Source organism: Pteropus alecto, unplaced genomic scaffold (genome assembly GCF_000325575.1).
Source record: "Pteropus alecto unplaced genomic scaffold, ASM32557v1 scaffold25, whole genome shotgun sequence".
NCBI classification, from domain to species: Eukaryota; Metazoa; Chordata; class Mammalia; order Chiroptera; family Pteropodidae; genus Pteropus; species Pteropus alecto.
This window is the reverse complement of record NW_006441955.1, coordinates 8290625-8307733: the sequence shown is the minus strand read 5'-3', so window position 1 is coordinate 8307733 and position 17109 is coordinate 8290625. Positions and strand designations below refer to the sequence as shown.

General features: G+C 43.6%; 1 pseudogene; it reads right to left on the bottom strand.

The window, feature by feature from the left end:
* Positions 1 to 16367: 16367 nt before the first annotated feature.
* Positions 16368 to 16486, bottom strand: LOC112485832 (annotated as a pseudogene).
* Positions 16487 to 17109: the final 623 nt, after the last annotated feature.

Sequence of the window (17109 nt, the reverse complement as noted above, 5' to 3'; positions counted from 1 at the left end):
CTCATCCAAAAGCTACACTTTGTATTACCTAGAATGAATAAACAATCTATTCAGGGCGTTGGGGTATAAGATGTCTACAAGCTGGGACCCATAAGATCTAATGTTTGAAACTAACGGAACTCACTCAATTCTCATCCAGATGTGGTTAATTAGTTACTAGGATTATTGATTAGCCAAACACCCTAAAATCCCAGACACCAAAGGCCACTGTCCTTCAGACCTTTTGAAAAACAATATCCATATGATTGAAGAAAGGACGATATTCATTTAACCAATACCAGCTAGCAAAGGGAGCTTATTTTCAAAACGAGGCATAGCCAAACCAAGATACAATTCCAGAATTCATAGTCTTTTTTGAGTGACTCTTAAAACTTCTGAAGTCAGATCAATTTGTTTTACAAGATTGAAACAAGGCTAATACTGGTATATCAGCTCAGCCATAAATAGCCAGCAAAACGTAGGAAATACTGTTACATGGAAGTTTTACAATGTACTGCCAAACATCTGGAGCCTGAGAAATATGGGTAGTTGAATGGGCTTTCCACTTTTCATCCAGACATTAAACATTATCAAGATCCAGGCTTTTCGCATGGGGAGCAGACCTCTCCCTACAACAGTGTCTTAACTAGGGGTGATTCTGGCCCTTAGGGGACATTTGGCAATGACCAGAGACATTTGTGCCTGTCACAGCTTTGGAGGTTGTGCTACTGGCATCTAGTGGATAGAGGACAGGGATGCTGCTAAACATCCTGTGATGGACAGGACAGCCCCACAGCAAAGAATTATCTAACCCAAAATGTCAATAGTGCCAAGGTTGGGAAACACTGCCTCACAAAAAGTCTTGTCTCCCTTCTCTTGAACCTTGTAATTCTGGTGAATTTTCTTCTTTTTACACGTAAACAATATTGTCTTCCTTCTTAGACCATCTCCTTCTTGAGATTTCTCCAATGCCTTTCTTCTTACCCAAGACCTCAGTAGTGTTCAGGACTCTTCCTTAACCTCTGCTCACCTGTGTCATCCTCCATCACTCAACATGGTCACTTAAATTCTGTTAGATTTCCTCTGTAATATTTTCCATCCGAGCTTTTCTTCTTCATTCTCCCTTCCTTTGATCCATTTCGGAGCCTCGGCTCTCTCTGACATTATCATAACAGACTCCTAGTGGGCCTCTGTTTCTCCTCACTCCAAACCTCCCTGTACGTTGTTGCTGAATTTGTCTCCAAGAAAACTGCCTTCAACAACATTGTTCTCCTGCACAGAAACCTTCAATGGCTCCCGCATTGTCCATAAAATGAGAAGTTCAAATTCCTCCATAAATGAGTCCAACCCACCTGTGCAACCTTATCAACCACAACCCTCTAATTACTCTCCACATTGTAGTCTGGGCTCCCCTTACCTCCCTCACTTGCTCAGGGCCATGACTTAGATCTCGCTGGACCCTCCACCTGAACTTCCTTTACTCGTTGTCTCCTACCCTTCTGCCAAGTGTCTTCTCAAATAGCAGGCCCATCATCGATCCTTGGTTAATGGCCCTATCTGGAAGGTATCTCCTGGTGATCTTTGAACCTTATAAAGACATTACCAGCACTTTTCATTTTTGCCTCATATTATGTTTTTCTAAGGAAGTAGGATATTTCTTGAAAATGAAAATTTCTTTAGGATAAATTCTGTCATTATTCTTTAGAAACACGTATCACTTAATACTGAATCTTTAATAAGTGTTGATTGGGTGAATTAGCAAATGAATTACTTAAAATCATTTACTATTTTATAACAATTTTAGGTGTATTTTCTCATACGATCTTCAAAATAATCTTGTAAGATAAATATTATTATGAAAAGTAGCAGTTCCCAACCTTTTTGGCACCAAGGAGCGGTGCTCCTATGAGAAGCTAGTGCCTGATGATCTGAGGTGGAGCTGAGGTGGTGATGTTAGCACTGGGAAGCAGCTGCAAATACAGATGAAACTTCACTTGTTCGCCTGCCATTCACCTCCTGCTGTGCAGCCCGGTTCCTAACAGGCCACAGACTGGTACTGGCCTGTGGCCCGGGGGTTGGGGATCCTTGATGAAGAGAATCCTGGGAGTCAGAGAGATGGCGACTAAGGTGGAAAATAGAAGCAAGATATATAGAGTACCAGGCCGTATGTCTTTCACATCACATGATGTAAAAAAAAAAAAATTTAATCTAATCTTCACCGTGACCTCGAAAGGCTAATAATAAGATTGCTGTTTTGAAGATGAGGTATTGAATTTCAGAGTGGTTAAGTAATTAGCCAGCAATTGCACAGCTGGTGATTCTCAGAGTCATGGATCTATAACCTGTTCAACTTTAAAACCTGAAATCTCTTTTGGTCTGGTCACACAACTACTGAGCGGTATATCCGGACTAAGACCAGGGTCTTCTATCTCCAAGTCCAGTTCTCTGCTGATTATGCCTTAGCTCAGAGAACAAATATCATTTCCAGAGGACAAAGAAAGCTAAATAAAGTGAATGGAGAGAGAATCACAGGCAGGATCAAAAGAGAAAAAGCTAAGTCAAATGGGATCATTTCACGCCCTGTGACTAAGTGTGGTTTGTGTGTGTGTGTGTGTGTGTCTGTTGGAATGGGGGTGGGACACTCATTTGCCTTGAGCCAGGATGCTCTAAGATGAATGAGAAATGCCAAAACATTTTTAGGTTTGCATATGTGGATTTCACCTTAATTGTAGTATTCTGTGATCAAAGATAGATAGTTATAAAACACTATGCAGAGTAGACAGTGAGATGGCAATTCATTTCGAAGACACATTGCTTGTCTTAGGGAAACACTTTCCGCTATCTAAATCAGCTCGTGAGTTATGGCCTCGGAGCGGAACATGTCCCGTGTTATCCCAGACTGCCACTGCAGGGTGGCATCCAGGTCTGTGCTCTCTGAAAAGCTTTAGAAAGTCTATGCTACATTCCTTCTGTGCTGGGCCTGCAGCTCGCCCAATGCAGATAGGAGATCAAAATTCTGCACATCTAATGCAAATAGAGGCAATTTGCTAGAATGGAAAGAACACAGCTGTAGGTCAGAAAGCACCAGTAACCAGTTATTGTCTCCTAGCCTAGTTTCTTTATCTGTAAAATGGATAAAATAATACCTATCAGGATAGGATTGAAGAGCTGAAGAATAAACGAGGAAATTTATCCTCAAAGGGGATTTTGAACAGTTGTTGCTTGTTTATTTCAACAGCGCTTGTCCTCTCTCTGCTCCTCCTTCCCAGTATCTCTTCGCCTCCTTTCATAAGAGAGCTTTCATTTAGTACAATGCAGGAGAAAGTGGAAGAAAGGAGGGGCCTGGTAAAGAGAACAATGGCAGAGGATGGAGTGTTGGAGGCCCCCGTTCAAGTGCCCTCCTGAGCTGATTTCGAGGCCTTCTGGAGGGAAGATGCTACCGCAGAAGCTGAGAGAATGATTTCCGCAACAGGGCCCAGGTAACAAATGAGTAGAGGTTCTAGTACCATTCCAGCACCTCAAGTGCTGAAAAGTTTGGGACCAACTCAATGCAGCAACTTCAGCTTGAACATGAGCAGTTTCACGATGGCCGGAAGCAAACGAAGCTTCTTCAAGCAGCTTACCGGTTGGCAGACACCCATGACAGAGCAGACAGTTTCATGAGTTTCTTTGAGGTATCCCCCCAGGAGCAAGGGTGTGTGTGTGTGTGTGTGTGTGTGTGGTATGTGTGGTGTATGGTATGTGTGTGTGGTTGTGTATGTGTGTGTGTATGGTGTGTGTGGTATATGATATGTGTGTGTGGTTGTGTGGTAAATGTGTGTGTGTGTTAGGTATCCGGCACTGAGTCCGCAGATAGTATGTGAGAGTCCCCAGTCCTCTGCCTTGCCTTCCCCACCCTCCTTTCTCATCCCTTTGTAAGACTGCATGTCTATGGTGTCTGCTTCTCCTCTTGATTGCTTTCATCAGTCCTGGGCTGTGGCCAACAGACATTAGTGGTGGGTTTTCAGCTGGGAGTGACGTGGGGCTAGTTTAAGTAACTGATCTCAAAGGGTGGGCTAATGCATGCCTGACACTCCCACTTCATGCAGAAGCTCTGCATTTGCATTGAAGGAGTGGCATGAGAGGGGGTCAGTGTTTGGCTCATTAGTGTAGAAATTAAAGACCTTTCGTCAAAAAAAGGCTTCGAGCATTGTAAGCAGCTCTGACCCAGCCTGGGTGGTCCTCTGGGAAATTCCTCTTGGATTTTAGCGGCAATAATAACCAGAGTCCATTTTACACCTGAGTAAGTTCTCCAGGTTTCATCAATTGATTGTCTTCTGTGATGCCTTCTTTACTCACGGCATGGTGCAGGGTACCCCCTCTGTTCCCACAGCACTCTGCCCATGTCTCCCTCTCTAAAAGACCACTGACTTCGTGATTTGAGACTTTTCCCACTTGTGATTTCTGCGAACTCTTGGAAGGCAGGGCTGTGCTGGCCCAGAGTCTCTGCACCAGATGTGTGAGAGTCAGCCAGTGGAACTAGCTCACAGTCTACCCGACTTCATGTGCCCCACAAGCAGGCAATAAGGGAGACCGCAGTGTGGTAGCAGATACTAAAAACGATGCTAAAACCCTCTAGAAGTCGGTTGGCTTAAATGACCACCACGTGCAGACAATTCTAAACAGTGTCAGTGGGAATCTCCTCCCACAGCATTCTCTCCTGCATTCCCTGCTTGCATCACACGGAGAGCTCTGGCCACTTTCTATTCCTCCACTCCGCTGGGAGCTTCTTAGGAGCAGGGGCCGTGTTTTAAATCATCTTTCTGTTCCCAGTGCTGGCACATAGTAGGTGCTCCATACTTGTGTTTTATGTAGCACAGTAGGAAGATAGTACCTTTTAAGTCTAATATGCCTGGATTGAAATCCCAGCACCAACCTCAATCAATTATACAACTTCGAACAAGTTATTTCATCATCCTTTCTTAATTGCCCCTCCTGTATCATGGGTTTGATGGCAACTATACATATATATACATATATATACATTTTTTACATATATATATAATCTATATTTCACACCCATGTACATGTACATACCTAATGACTATTAAGTGTTCATTGAATTTACTTCAATTAGCCATTTCCAGGTAAAATCATGATGGATGCTGTTTCTCTTTATAATCCTCTCACTTCCTGCTCCCTCTGTCATGGCCCTCTGCTCCAGAAACACGCTTCTGGGACCGTGGAGGTCGGGGCTTATTCTCGGCTGGTGCTACAGTGCTGTCTGAGGAGTCAATAATGGGGTGAGGGTCACTGAGAAACTGATACATGAGACCTTTGTGTGTGCCATTTTCTGTGTGTTTTAGGCATCTCTATGTTATTGGGCCACAGGTATTTACTGCTTAAATGAGGCTTCTGGAAGATATCGTGGCCTTTAAACCTCAAAACAACAGTGACCTAGTAGATTGATCGATCAAAATATAAGCTCTAGGAGGCTGATCAAGCCCATTTTGTTCACTATTGTATTACAAAGTAGCTGTAAATTGTAACCAGTTATTACATTCATCCCAACAAGGCTTAGGGTTAAGTATTTTGGTGGGCACTAAACAGCCCCTGGCATCACAGTACCATGCCCCAGATGGAGTGCCATGGAGATCTGCAGGGGGCCAAGCTAGGAACATTCATGAAAGGCTGTGTTGGGCTTTGAAAAAGGCATGTGGGCAGGTAGAAGTTTCTTTATACAGGGAGAGGAAGATAGAGGAACCGGCATAAATGAAACTTCAAAGATGCAAAGGGATAATGGCTGGTTTGGGGATCAACCAGCTATCTGTGGGATGAGTAGAGGACAGACAAAGGCCACACCAAAGAGCTTTTGGGGGGCCAAGACTAAGATTTAGATTCCATTCTTAAGGATGTGGAGGGGTTACTGAACATATCGAAACAACGGAGCTCCATGAGCAGACTTGTACTTTGTACTGTGGGGGACACATGGAGGATGGACCAGAGAAGGCTGAGATTGGAAGCAGAGAAACAAGCTTAGAAGCTGACTCCTAGGGACTGGAACTCCATGCACCTGTCACAGCAGGGGAAATGCCTGGGGGCAAGAGGAAATGGTGAGAACTCAGAAGCTCCAGAGTCAGACCTCTGGATTTAATGCCAATTTGTACAGGATTGCATTGCATGACCTTGGGACAGTCGCTTGACTTCTCTGGACCTCATTGTCCTTGCCTGACGGCTGACTCATTTTCCTCCAGTCTGAAATCATATGCTTCTATAATCCTGATCTAAAGCACCCCCCTTAAATCTACAGAACTAGGAAACAAATTATGTATATATATATATATATGTGTGTGTGTGTTTATGTATTATGTGTATATATATATGTGTGTGTTTGTGTGTGTATATATATATTTTACGTGTATTTTATATATTTTACATATATGTGTGTGTATATATATATACACATATATGCATGTGTGTGTGTGTGTGTGTGTGTATATATATATGTATATATATACACACACACACATATATGTAAAATATATAAAATACACGTAAAATATTTTTTCTAAAACCATCATATATGTAAAATATATAAAATACACGTAAAATATTTTTTTCTCCGAAACCATTCAAGTCTCTCTTAATACTTTTATTCAGGACTTGTATTCCCATGAGACACTCCGGGCTGTCAGTCTGTAATTAGACCTTCTCCTCAGTCATAAAGCCAGGCTGTGTGGAGTGAGAGACAGAGCCAGATTAGCCTACAGTAAACAAATTTGGTCAGTCCCCTTCTCTCTGGTCTCAGTTCCAGTTGAGTGGATTTCAGCAGCTCCCGGGTGAATGTTAATGCCTCCTACGTACAGTTGCAAGAAAACAATCACATGTGCCTCCCTTTCTTGAGAACGCTGTGGGTTTTACTTCTCTACCATCTCTGTGACAGAGCATGCAGCCTGGGAGGGGAGTGGTGGTGGCATGCAGCAGGGAGGCGGTACAAAGAAAGTAGAAAGAGCCTAAGGCAGGACATAGGGTGTCTGGGTTTCAAAGCAAGCTCAGCCACTAATTTTCTTTGTAACCTTGCAAAAGTCACTTCAGCTTTCTGAGCCTCCGGTATCTCAACTGTAAAATGAGGCTGAGAACACCTGCCTCGCAGGCCTGCTGGTAAGTGTAATTGAGATAGCATACATGAGAGCCTGTGGTAAAACTCTGTGGGCGAGGGGCCAGTGTCAAAGATCACAAGCTCTGCTTTCCTGTGCAAGGGGTCAAGGAGTCAGGGCAGGTATAGAGCATGCCGGGGAGCGAAGTTCAAAACTCTCATCATCGTTAGGGTCCTAGAATTCAGAAGAGGGACAAACCTGATGCCCCACGAACTGCCCTCTGGTTGAAATTGGATGCAGGTTTTCCATCTATGGGGTAGAAAGAAGAGCACTAACATTTATATGCTTTACTTATAATCTTTGCAAAAGCTTTAGATGAGAATTCTTTTTATCTTTCTTTTAAAATCTTTTAATTATAGATGAGAAATCTTATACCCAGTCCAGAGGTGAGGAAACCGAGACCAGGAAGAAAGAAGTTTAGGATTTTAAGCCAAGTTAGTCTGACTTTAAAAATCTGCCTATGCTCCCTATCTTTGGAATTGCAAGCATACGAAAGTGATATTTAGATGGAAGACAGATATGTAGTAGGTTAGGAAGAAAATAAATGATGTATTTGAAGACCTCCCTTAATCTTTTCATAGGGTGTCAAGGAGGATGACTCTATGTCATAAATCATGAAGGCAGGGCTATACTCACTGCAATATCCCTGGTGCCCAGAACACTGCCTGGAACAGAGCAAGTGCTCTGTAAATGAATGAATGCTATGAGGTTCATAGTCATCCCCTTAGCTTTTCTGGCTGATCATAAACAGTAAGAAAGGAAAACGAAATATTTCTGGTAAAGCATCCAAGGCATTAGCACTTAATCATTGTACCAATTGTTTTTCCATTTCTATTGCTGTGTAACGAACCGCCCCAAACTCAGTGGCTGGAAACAACATTGATTAGTTATTTCTCAAGATTCTCTGGAAGGTCTCTCATGGGCTGCGTTCAGCTGAGAGCTCAACTGGAGCTGGAGTATGCGTGGTGGCTTCTCATCCTTCAGGGTTTCTCACTACATGTCTTCACATCATACAGTACTTTCCAGCCTAGCAGTTGACTTCTAAGAGAAAATGCTTCTACTTATATCATCCTTGCTAACATCCCATTGGCAAAGCAAATTCCATGGCAAAGCCCAGGATCAGTGTGGGAGGGGACCACACAAGGATTTCAATATGAAGACATCTGGTTCATTGAGGCCAGTTGGCCTCATCAGTCTTCGTAAGCAGCACGTAATAATGAATCTACATGGGTAAAGCCATTAGAGACGTGCCTGGCACTTAGTTTGTACTACTTAAGTATTAGTAATGCCTAATTATTATTAATAGCTAATTATAGCTTATTACTATAATTATTTTAAGCTCCTCACTGCAATCGCCTTTATTGCATTGACTATGAAGTAAGAATCCCCATGCTAGGAAAGCTCTGGAGTATCCTTCAAACTCTGGGCATGTTAACCCTCTGTGTTGCTGATATCATACGATTGCATTTGAGTAGCTGAGTTGGAAGCAAAATATGAAATCGAATCCTTCTTTCTCCTCTTCCCCTACTCATTTATTTTTTCTTTCTTTCTTTCTTTCTTTCTTTCTTTCTTTCTTTCTTTCTTTCTTTCTTTCTTTCTTTCTTTCTTTCTTTCTTTTCTCTTTCTCTCTTTTCTTTTTAATTTCTCTAAATCTATGCTTTTTGCTTATTCCTAAAAGTGATGCTGGAAACTAAAGGAAGATTACTAAATTCTATAAGAATCCATTCACTCGACAAGCATTTTTTCTGTCTTTCCCTTTTCCAGGGATACACGGGACCCAGTTCTGGCAAACGAGAAGCAAAGGAGGTCTATTGGATAACTTCCATTAGCCTATCTACCCTGATGAAATTAAAAAGATATGCAAGGAGAATCCTTGTTTCTCTTCCTGCTTTCAGACGCAGTTGTCTGAAGACATGATACTTAGAGATGCCTTTCATGCCTCTGTTATTGCCATGAGAAGAATATGCTCTGACTGGCCCTCTAGTTCCTGAGGAAAAGAGACACATGAAACAGAACAACTCAGCAAACCCACACACCTTCAGGTTGAAACAGAGTTGCTCAGCCAGATCCAGACGCAATCTACCTGCCATAGCCCAGAGCAAAGCTGCTTAGCTGACCACAGATGTGTTAGGGAAAAAAATGTGGTTTAAACTGCTGAGTTTTGAGATAGTTGTTATGCAGCATAATGTAACAACTAAACAATACAGCATTGTATTCCCCAGTCTGCTATTGACTTGCAGAATCTGAGGTCTCAGCCCAGGGCCATCCTGATATAGAAAAGAACAGAATAAGAAAGTTCTTGAGAGAAGTGCCCTTGGTGTTTAGGAATTTAGGAAAACATAGAAACTGCTGCCTGCTTCTCTCCTGGTTTCTGAAGACAAGAGACTTGCTGTAGCAGCCTACACAAGCAAGGTTAAGAAGGGACCAAGGAGTTGTAGGATTGGCACAAGGAAATTGAAATACTGGATTGATCTATTCTAATTACTAAAAGCAACTAGAAAGCTATGGATTTGCCAATAGGATGTGAGATAGTGGATTTGACAGAGCTTGGCTGAAGACAGTGACTAGAAAATAAGTAAAACTGTGTATGGTTTATATCCCAGTTCCAAGTTTTCAGTAATTCTGCTCCACTTAGTATTTCTTTCTGCCTAAAAAATTTGGTGTCGTTTTCAAAACGAAAATTTCATTGCGCACTCTTTCACCTGGGCCATTGATAAAGTGTCAGCACCGTTATCAATATGGCTCTTTTTCTCTTTCTTTTTATGTTTTTCTTTCCTTGCTTTGTGCCAATATATTGTTTATATACCTGGCTTTGCAGGAGAAATCTTTCAAATAGTATTTGAATATATTCATAAATTAAACCTTGTTTTCAAGGTTATAGAAATTTTCAAGAAATATTAACGATTTAGTCGAATGTGATCAACACTGTTACTGCTAAAATTAAAATTAGTAATGGCAGCAGCAAGAGTGACTCCCATTTCCTGAGAACTTTCTGTGTGTGTTTTATCCAATCCTCATATCAGTTGATTAGGTGGATATTATTATGCCACGTTCTTCCAATAATAATAAAGCAACATCTGTTTGGCACTACCTCTGCATCAGGCATCGAAGTGAACTCTTTACATGCATTGCCTCGGTGCCTTCTGTCAGCTGGAACGACTGTTTCCCCATTTGTTAGATGAGAAAGCAGAGGATCCAGTAGGTGAAGGAACTTTCCCACATTGCACAGTCAAGAGACAGTGCTAGGATTTGAACCCCGGTCCACCTGATTCTAAACCCGTACTCATTCTGCTTCATCATTGCCTCCCAGAAGCATAAACCATGTTGCCATCCCTGCTACTCTGACCATTTGGCCCATATTAGTCTGCTCATCTACTCCAGAAATCTTCCTTGGCACCAAAAAGCTGAATTTTCGAGTAGTTGAGATCCGTGACTTTAGGGAAAAAGCAAACACAAAGGAAAAGTCTAATGACGTTTAGCTAATGTCTAATCAGCAGTTTTCTTTCCTAGCTCTGCCTCAGAGACCAGACTGTCACCAGCCCCAGGGGAGAGGGGACCACACCCTGCTGATGCTGGGGCCTTGACAGGGGAGCAGTCAGCAGGCAGAAGAAAAGAAACAAATATACACATTATTCTTTCATAACAATTCACAGTTTGCAAATCCCTTTAATACCCTAATTTTGAGTCTTGCATCCACTCTTTGAAATAAGTATCATTATGCCCAGTTTATTTGCCGATCTCATACTTCAAATTCAACTATCCTTTATTGAAGTCCCAGCATAGGCTAGCTTCTGGTACAGCACCTCATTTAGATCTGACATCATCCCTATGAAGTTGAGATTATCATTCCCATTTTGAAGGAAAGGGAATTGAGGTTCTGAGCAATGAAGTGACCTATTCGTTACCACTCATAAAACCAGTGGTAGAGTCTAGACTTGAACTCAGGTTATAAAGCCTCAAACCTGTGCTCCGTCCATGGCACTAGGCTGCTACAATCTGTCTCCAGCCAGACTCTGACACTGTAGGCTGGCCTCTGCTGAACACTACCACTCTGATGGTTTGGGGTGTTCTAGCTCATCAATGCATATGGAAGTAAATGACTTGTCTCTTTAGTTGATAGGACTTCTGATCGAGAAGGTGCTATATCTGAAGAATGGTATCCAAGGAGCCCCATGGACACCTGGACCTGATTAAATGACAGGATCCTGAGCCTCGAGCCTAAACCCAAAAACCAGAATGGGATGAGAGTGTGGGCTGGGGGTGGAGGAAGGGGATATTGGGAGGTGCTGAGAATAGTTAGTATGTAAAACACATGTAAATAATTTGTGGCCAGAGGGCAGACTATCTCATGGCCATTTTAAAACATGATCCCAAAACTTGTTGATTTTCTTCCCGGTTACAGAGAAGTCTAGGTCCTCGCCCCTTTAAATCTGAACTCTGGGTCTGCTTGCTCAAGAGAATATGACAGAAATGGTGCTGTGCCTGTTTCAGATTCAGGACTTAATAAATTGACAGCTTTCACTTCCTGTCTCTTGGGACACTTGCTTTCACATCTAGCCACCATACTGTGAGGAAACCCAGGCCACACCGTGAAGAGGAGCTGACAGCAGCTTTGCTGGCCATGTGAGTGAGCCACCTTGGAAGAGGGTCCCCAGATGAGCCACCAGCCAATGCTGTCTGAAGTAAGGATGAGATGTTCCTGCTGGGCTCTGACCAAATTCCAGATTGCTGAGCAAAATAAATGATAACAGTTGTTGCAGTTTGGCATCACTCATTTTGGGGTCGTTGGTTACACAGCAATAAATGATTAGAAGAGAGGTGAACCTGACATCGGTGGAGCCTCTACTATACGACAAAGCCATCACATTGACAATTGTTTTGAATCCTTACAGCAATCCACTTAAACAGATGAGGAAACTGAGGCTGAGAAAAAATAAATGACTTGCTTGAAATCCTATACCTAGTACGTGGATCGGCATGGATTTGAATTCAATCTGGGTAAAGTCTCCAATTTCTTCCAGCCCACTAAACCACGGAGCAGTGAAATAGGGACAACTGCTCTCCAGCACCCTGGCCACCCGTTAACCTTTTCCTAGCAAGAGCCTACATAGATTGTAAGGGTAAAACAAATATGCCAAGTAACTCTATTTTCAGGTTGCATGCTGCTTATTTAGAAATAATAAACACATCCAGTTTTGAATTCCAGGCACAGCTTCAAGGAGTGGCCCCTAGCGTAGGGGATCAGCTGAGTAACTTTCTGGCTATGTGACCTTGGACTCATCACTTAACTTCCTTGAGCCTCAGTTTCCTCTAAGAGAGTGACAGAAATACCAAACTCACAGCATTTTTGTAAGGATCCAATGAAGACATACGTATTAAGTAAATGACTTCACATAGTGACTGGCTCAAAATAAATATTTGATACATTGAGTTTCTCTTACATTGAGGGCTCAGAGTTAGAAGAGTTTTCTTCACTCATCCCTGCTGACCCCAAAGAGAGAGTTCCCTAAGGTCACAGTGAAACAGATGCATCCCGCCCCTGCATGTCATTTATTGTAACCTCCTCAAAGATTTAGCCCCTTTTGCCTCCACTCCTACAGCCCCTCTGGACAAGAATGAAACTCGAGCCACAGCTAGTAAGCTTTGCTCACAAATTCCTCCTTCACGACTGACTGAACCCTGATACTGGAAAGAAACATTTCCTCGAATCATGTAAATCCCCACTCATCTCCAAATTGGGTGCTGGATTGCCTCAGGGAAGTGATTTTACAAGCTCACTGACTTCAGCCAAGGTAGGCCCCCGTTGCTCTAGCGAGATAATCCAGCCGTGCCTGGCAACAAGACTGAGCAGGGGCTCTCTCTCATCTGACTACAGAAATGGTCCCCTGGCCTGAAGGGGAATAGCCTTCTCCCTCCAGAGGCAGAAAGAGAGAGGTCTTAAGCCACCTGCCCCCTGAAGCCCTCTCTAGACAGCATAGGTGGAAGTCAGTAGCTGGTTGCTCACATTCTCACTTAAACAAAGGATCTCAATCTCGTGTCTGGAATATGAAGTCAAGGTTGCCTGCGCTTTCTCTCCCAACCTCCTGGATTTGAGAGGCAGAGTAATGCTATGATGGACCGAGCCATCCTTGCGTCTCCATGCAAGAAAATGCTTTTGAGCCTGCTGTGCCTCTGGGGAGAACTGTTATCTTTTCTTGTACCGCTGCTTTTTAAAAAAAATTTATTTTCAAATCTAAACCTTGCAATAGATTATTCAGCCCATACCAACTGAGCTGAGTGAAGTACACAGCCAGACCTGTCTATTCTAAGATGCCGTGGCTGCCTCGTCATAGATGGCACAGTCCTCCATGTTGGTTTGAAAGATTACTTTCCTCTCAAGTAGCTGGGAGCCCAAAGTCCCCTTGCAAATATTAGAAAACAGGTCAGCAACTGCACCAACAATCACCATCATAACAATTGGTATCTGTTTTTGAGAGCTTAGTCTTCAAGGACTTACCAATCACTACGTCATGTATTTTTTACGTCAGCTTCGAAATGTAGATCTTAATGTCTGTATTTCCTAGATACAGAAATAGGTTCAATAATCAAGTAATTTGCCCAAGGTCACGTGGCCAAATTAGAATTTCAGTTTTGCCGTCACTGACTATTGCTAAACTCTCTGGGGCAAGTTCTCCTCTGATGGCTGTCCACCTCCACACGAACACAGCTAAGCGACAGTGCTTGCCTTCCCCAGCCATGCTCAGCGGGAGTCCTCCAGGCTCTCTATTCGTAGCTCACCTTCTCTATGTCCTGAGTCCATTCAGAGCAGGCCGGAGTCTCACTCTGGCCCCACCAACAGATGGTGTCCAGCATTTGTCTTGCAGCCTCCAGCTCACTCTCTGCTATGCTTGGGGACCAATGACCTCACCAAATTCTGACGCCTATTATTTTGGCCCAGGCTAAATTGCCTCTGCTCTCTGAGTCCTGCTCTCAGGGCTGGAATGCGTCAGCACAAGGATTCCTTACAGAGGACAGAGGCATCATAGAGACTCCCAGGGGTCTCAGTGAACCAGAAGCAAGAGGCTCGCAACTTATCCACAATCTCTTATGAAGAACAAATATGATACACAGTGTTTGGCTTGTCCACCATCTTCATCTAAAGGAAACTGCCCTGCCCCCACACACCACAGCCCCTGAGCCACCATGTTCAGCATGTGACTCTCTGATAGCCCCTGATCGCACTAAGAATAGACGCCTAACCAAAGGCCAGCAAAATGTGGCCAAACGTGAAAAGGTCTGCCCAGAGAGAGGCAAGCTGGCCAATCAGATTTTCACTCTGAGGAGCCTGCAATGAGTCTGTTTGGATGCCCAGAGAAAGTCTATGAGGTAGGAGACGCCGAATAAATCGATGTGAGGTACAGACAGAATTATGACAATGTGGAAACCCGAGTGACCAGAAGCTCTGAAAAAGACCAAAGATGTGTGAAGAAGCCAACTGCTGGTGGAAAGAGAAGCAGAGAGAAGCCAGTACTTGGATATAGCTCAGCTGTGCTAGTGACAACAGTAGAATGAAGACCCAGAAAGCCCTTCGGCTGAGGTTTCCGGAGATGTCCTGGATCCAGGCGCCTTAACTGGGAGGCCAGGCCACACTCTGGTTCCTGCTCTTAGCTTTCTAGGCCCTCCCCTGCTCCATCATTGCCAAGGGCATCTTTATAGCATTACCCTACCCTCCTCCTTCCTCTTCTCGTGCTGTCATGAAACTCTTTTTTTCATTACAACTAAAAGAATGCTGCTAACACTCTCATCTCCACACACCTGTATTTGTGCAGGGTAATTGGCTTATTTGTATTTTATAGACTCTGAACTTAATAGTTGCTATACTTTATCTGTGGACATTTAGTAAACAAGGGCTACATGTATGGCCTGCCAATAACCAAGTGGAGAGGTTATGATGCTATGCAGTTTTCTTAGTCTTATCTTTGGTTCCAGCATATGCCTTTGTTCTCATTTTTTTTTTCGTTTGACATTGGCGATTTCACATGTTATATACCCTTATAAGTTTCTTTCTAAAATAATGTATAAATAAATGTTCGCAAAGATTCCTGGTGGAAAACGGAATTCACCTCAGGAGAGATTTTAACAACGGGGCCTCTCACAAAGGTATGGGCAGGGTTGAGGGAACTGACAAGTGGTGGTGAGATGTCCAAGGGATTAACAAGAGTAAGAAGCCATTATCACCCAGACCACTGGGGGAATGAGGGGAGGAAATGTTATGACTAGAGCCCAATGGGTATGGGGCCATGAAGAGGGTCATGGGAGCCATAGTGATGGAAGGACACAGGTAGCGGCAGAGGTACTGCTTCAAAGCGAGGAGAGAGCCTGGGTTGAAATGCCATGACCTCCTTCCCATCTCACCTTGAGACTTCCTGCTGGTGCTTTGCAAGCCAAACCAGGGAACAAGGAAGTCGAGGTGGTGCAGTCTGTGCAGGTCAGCCTCCCAGGGCACAGAGCAAGTGAGGTGGAAGACGGGTGGAGAGAGGAATGGAGAATAAGCAGCAGTGACGAGCACATGGTCTTAGACTTGAGCCTGGTCCCAAACAGGGATCAGACCATGAGGAATAGGAGTGAATAGAGGTGAGTGTTCAGGATCGATTCTGTAAGTGGAGAGCTGATGTTGGGCTCACTATGTGGCTTGAAGGCTGTCCTCGTGGCATACAAGGCTTTCCCTCTGGGATTATCAGTTTTCTTTCAGTTCTGGAGTGCTGACCTGACGCCTAGAGTCCTGGCAATCTGCAAGATGCCTGCAATCTGCCCTCTTTCCAAGCCCTACATCTCGCTCTTCCAAGTTTCCCAGGTACTCGCTGAGGCTGTCAACCTTATATCAGCTCCTGTAGTTTCGCTTTCCACACGGTCAAGGGAAGGGTTCTAAGTAGTCGTTGCAGCTGATGGGAAGCTTGGGGGTTATGCATTCTCATTCCCACTCTCCACTGCTTTGTCCCCTGTCCTTGAGAAAGCACTTCTCAGCTTCATTAAGTGCCAGGATCTCTGGAGAACACACCCCCTACACAAATAGCCTGCCTGTTTCAGAGCTAAGAAATTCATGAGAGAAATCCCACACCCAGGTGGGCCCACTGTCATCCACTCCTCATTCCTGCCATGGCTTCAAATTCTCAGGAATCCAAGCCCATGGACTCAAAGTTTGTGAAAATGTAGAACCAGATTCAGTTCAAATGTATTTGTTGCTATCTTTACTTTATTTTATTTTATTTTTTGTGCCTGCAGCACCTGGTATTCCTAGGTGGTCTCCCATCCAAGTACTAACCAGGCCCAACCCTGCTTAGCTTCTGAGATGAGACAAGATCAGGCACATTAAGGGTGGCATGGCCATAGACTTATTTTTTGCTATCTTTAGAGAAACAAGAGAACTAACAAAAGAAGAAAGCAAATATTTATTGACTACCCATGATGTGCTAGGTACTCATGTATATAATTTCATCTTCATATTCATTCTGAGTTGGGTATTTTAGAAACTGAAGATCAGAGAGGTTAAGTAATTTACTCAAAGTCTCACTTTTACTACCTGTCAGAGGCAAGATTCAGGCTGTCTCTCTAGAGCCAGAGATCATGCTGGTCCCAACGCATCATGCTGCTGCTTAGCAAAAGAGTGCTGCTCATTGGACCAGTAGGGAAGGGCAGAAGGCTCTTTGTAACACAACAACCTGGTTATGAAAACCGGAATCTTCTGAGCTCCATGGTATTGTATGTCTTTAGAGCTGGAAATTATAAAATAATTCTGTAATCTTTTTCAATTGTTTGCACAAGATTGTTCTGGCTTACTTCCCTTGTGCTTGGAAAGAATAAGGAGTCATATTTATGGCGGTTGTGCACACGTACCTGTGCTCACGCACACACGTGCACACACATACACACACACACACAACCCTCTCCAGTCACCTTCCCCAAGCCCATCAAGCTCTCCTGCCTCAGGGAAAATATTTCATGCCCACCAGGGCCA